Source organism: Gavialis gangeticus, unplaced genomic scaffold, assembly GCF_001723915.1.
Source record: "Gavialis gangeticus isolate Ggan-Ray unplaced genomic scaffold, GavGan_comp1, whole genome shotgun sequence".
NCBI lineage: Eukaryota > Metazoa > Chordata > Crocodylia > Gavialidae > Gavialis > Gavialis gangeticus.
The window spans coordinates 32,853,634-32,858,130 of record NW_017728992.1 but is presented as its reverse complement, the minus strand read 5'-3'; positions in this window follow the sequence as shown (position 1 = coordinate 32,858,130).

Genomic DNA, 4,497 nt, shown 5'->3' with positions numbered 1-4,497 from the left:
TGTATAGACAGAAATATTTCTATTTAAAAAAGGATAGAGACCAGTTCTCAAAGCAAACTTGTATTTCTTGGACTCTAATCAAACTATTGAATTTAATGCCTATAACTGAGGGACAAAATGTGTTGTCTGCTGATATAAAATTTTAGTTTGCCAAAACTTAACAAGCAACATTATGAGAGTTCTCAGGTGTTTTTTGTTTTGTTTTGTTTGGTTGCTTATTTGTTTAGTTTTATTCAAGGAAATAGCAAATGAAGGATTGGGTTGGGTAGGCTACACCTGCGGCATGCAGCAGCAGCACTGGGAAGGGGCTATGGGGGGGTACACAGGGGAGGGTCATAGCCCCCCTGACACCCTTTCCAGTGCTGCCACCACTTGCTCATGAAAATTAGTATTAGTTAAACATAGACAAGATAAAAAAGTAGTAATCAATGGGTGAGTCTGAATGTACCTATTAATACACAGCAATAATCTCCAGAGTTTATTGCTCTGGAGTTTATTGCTGCTGGGTACATGTCTGCACGTGCTCCTGGGATTGCAGCAGTTTTTTACTCTGTAACAGGGTAATATTTGTAGTTGCAAGTATTATCCTGCTGCAGAGTAAATTAGTTTACTCCAGTCTAACAGGGGTGCACATGCAGATATTGAGACATTTCCTAAACAGATAATTAGTCTACTGCACAGTAAGCATCTTGTGTAGCTGCTCCTAGTTAGAATTACTCCTCAACTATTTCCAGAAAATTGGGTGCATCTACATCAGGGGTGGGCAAAATGCAGCCCGCGGGCCACACATGGCCCGCCAGGACATTCTATCCAGCCTGTTGGGCCCTTAAAAAATTTAGAAAATGAAAATTAATCTGTCCTTGGCTGCCTGTCATGTGGCCCTCACTGGCTTGCCAAATCTCAGTAAGCGGCCCTCTGCCCAAAATAATTGCCCAGTCCTGATCTGTGCTTTAGTGTAGAGCTGACTAATTAGCTCCACAGCAAAGCTTCACTGTCTACACATGTGCCCGTATAGGGCACAGTAAATTAACTTCACTGTAGGAGAGTACTATCTGGGCAACTACAGTGGAGTAGTTGCATATGCCAAAATGTACATGTAAATGGTGACCAGGATTGTCTGGGGCATGAGGGTGCTACAGTACAGAGGACTGCCTGCTGGCTACCCCTCTGCAGCACATTGAGCCCAGACAGAGTAGTCCTGGGCTGGCAGGCTGGCCCCCAAAGCCCTCTGCCAACCCAGGGATGCTCTTCCCTGTTTCAATGAGCTTCAGTCCCAGGGGCACTTGTAAATGCTGTGTGGTAATTACATGTGTAGATGCACCCACTGAGTATGATCAAAGAAAAGCAAGCTACTGTGTCAAGGGGTTCCTGGCAAATATGTACTACTCAGAGTGGTTTTAGAGTTTTTCTCAGTCAGAGTTTGGAAACATGAGGGGCTAGAGTAATGATGGGGATGGGAGAGTTTTAAAATGGTGCAGGAAAGGTGGCATAGAAAGGAAGGGGTCAGAGCTATATAGTAGTTAAATTTGGGATGGAGGAAGTAGGGATGCTCTTTGTCCTCTTTTTTTATAAAATGTCCCCACTGAGTCCCTGAATGGTTCAGCATCCTTCATCCAACTTTTCAACCTGCATGTCCTATGCTAAAGCATATCTTTCCCTCAGGAGGAGGGAGAACTGAGCTCCTCTGGACAGATAGGGGGAGATAGCAGAGGAAGAGGCAATGAAAAAACTAACAAAAAGACAATGTATACTGCATCTAGGGTAATCATTGTCAAAGAGCCAGATATCATGGAAGAGAAGAGAGGGACTGTGGTATACAGGTGTACTGAGAAATATTCTTTATGGGAAAGAAATTAAATGCCCCAAAACTTTTTTAATGCAGGGTTAATGTTGCCCAGTGCTAAATTGTGCCTCTCCTGAATGTTGAGTGTTTTACATACCACATACAGGGTAATTACATGAAAGGATGCCCTGCTTGGAAACTATACTGTTTATGAAGAAAACTTTTTTCAAGCGGGGTATAACTATGACAGATCCTAGTCCTGTGCTTACAGATGGGACTCTGATGCCTTTTCCAGACTCTTCCCTCCTGCAACCTGTACTACTTCCCCCAAATTCTACGGAGGTGGCTACAAGACCTTTAGCCTTTGAAAAAACAGGTAATATAAAGTTAAGGCACACACCATCCCTGTGTTTCAGCCTTAACTGCTCCTTTTGAAGCCAGCAGTAGTCACTTGGAGTGATTCAGTAGGGGTGATGCAAAGGTTAATAAACTTCTAAGGAAGGGAATTGATTCTGCATCTCTTGAAACCTTCAAATCAAGACTGGATGTCTTACTGGAAGCTTTAGTCAATCACAAGTTATTAGATTCAATACAGGAATAACTGCATGAAACTCTTTTGGGTTATGCAGGAGATCAGACTAGCTGAGCTTATGGTCCCTCTTGGTCTTAAAATCTATGAATCTATAATAAGCAGATATGAGAAAATACTAAGAAAATATGTCATTGTTTGTGCTGTTCCACAGCTTTGAATGTCTGCATTTATTTATGTGCACTCCAGCTGTGTTCACTTTTTAGGTGTAGCTGTATTGAATGGTAGAAGGATTAGATGGAGCAGCTTGGCAAAGCTATCATAGTGATATGAGGAGAGGTGTCTGTGTACCTTGAGAGATCTGATATGCCTTATTTCAGCTTTCAATTTTTAGATTGTCAGTAGAGGTGCACAAAGGTGTCTTTTTGTCATGTGAATTGTCAGCAGTATGCTGGCATACATGTACGCGGTCTCCAGGGTTTTCTGATCAGTGACAGTAGCTCGGAAGGAATTTTAAGGGAAAGGGTGAATTAGTGCTACCATTTATAACTTTCAGGGTAATTTGTGTGGAGTCTGCTTAGTGTTTTATTAGGTCTGGTGTAGATAATGCTTATTGGTTGTTCCTGACCAAAACCTGAGTTTTGCCAAAGCAAAAAGATGGCATTAGGGTTGTTCTACAGTGTTGTGTTCACAGGCGTACTGTAGCATCTATCAACATAGATGGGGTTTGTGTGGGGTTTTTTGACAGTGAAGGACCCTTGAAAACAAGCAGAATTCAAGCTGCTTTGCGTGGGTGGTATATATATACCTTTATCTTATGGAGGGGGGAGGGGTTTGTTCCCACCATATTGTGGAAGGACATAAACTAGTTAAAACAAATTTGCCCAGTGCTAAGTTTTTGGACACTTAACTGTAGCACCAAAAGTATTTTCCAAGACCAAGTACCCTTTCAGCTAAGCACTGTAGAAAGACTTAAAAACAGACATAGCTAGGTCCAAAAAGCTTAACAGATAGGACAGATGAATAGGAGTATACATAATTAACATAGGCAGGTGAATGGATTCACCTAGGCTCATACAGCAAATGAATGTCTAAGCTGAGAACAGGATTTCATAGATTTCATAGACATTAGGCCTGGAAGGGACCTCGGAAGATCATTGAATCCAGCCCCCTGCCCAAGGGCAGGATGGAAATGTCCAGATCCCCAGTCTACTGCTCTATCTGCTATCAGGTCACGTGACTTTTCACAAGGCTTATCTCTTCATAGAATTGTAGAAATCATAGAAATCAAGGGCTGAAAGGGACCTCTAAAGATTGAGTCCAACCCCCTTCTTCTTGATTCAAAGACAGTTACTTGATATAAGTGACTGTTTTTAATTAAATTCTAAGGTGCTTGGAATACAGACTGACTTTTTGTTCTGTTCTTAGTGCTTAGTGCACTTGGGTCCTGGTTGCTCTTAGAAATTAACTCATTCAAATAATAATAGTTACTGACTCTTTTCTGATCACCTATGTCTTTTCCACGTAAGATTGAGGTTACGGCTATCTCAGCAGGATCTATTTTCTCCTGGTTCCTCAGAAGTAGTAGTTTCATTGCAATATGGATTTCCAACCCTTCTGGGGAGGAGGGCAGAAAGAGAGAAAAGGAATTTACTAGTTACTCAGTGTTGTTCTTACTGATGTTTCAGCCAGCCAAATGATGAGGAAGCACATAGAGATGAAGAAAGGCCCCATGGTTATATTTTAAATCCAGGATCTAGGAGACCACTGTTAAATTCTTACTTTGAATTTACAGCCTTAGGCAAGTTGCTTGCTTGTGCCTTATTTTCCTATTTATAAAATAATTCTATCAGCTGTTTCCTCTCTTATAGGGTGGTTGTGAAGATAAGTATATTAAATATCATCATTTACTTAAAAACTATGGTGTTGAGGTTCAAATAAATTCTAGTAAGTGTACTAAAGAATACTATATATTCTTATTTCTATTTTCCTGTCCCATTACTGTTTCTTTCATTCATAAATGCAAAAATCTGGTGAGCACAGGGTTAACTAGATAGATGTTTCCACTGTTCAGAATAATAGCTTTTAATGATAACTCCCTGTACTTTTATGATGCCTGTGTGCATAGTGGATTGTAGAATGTGGCTTTGATAAAGGTGTCTAGGCATTATTACTTTAGAAATAA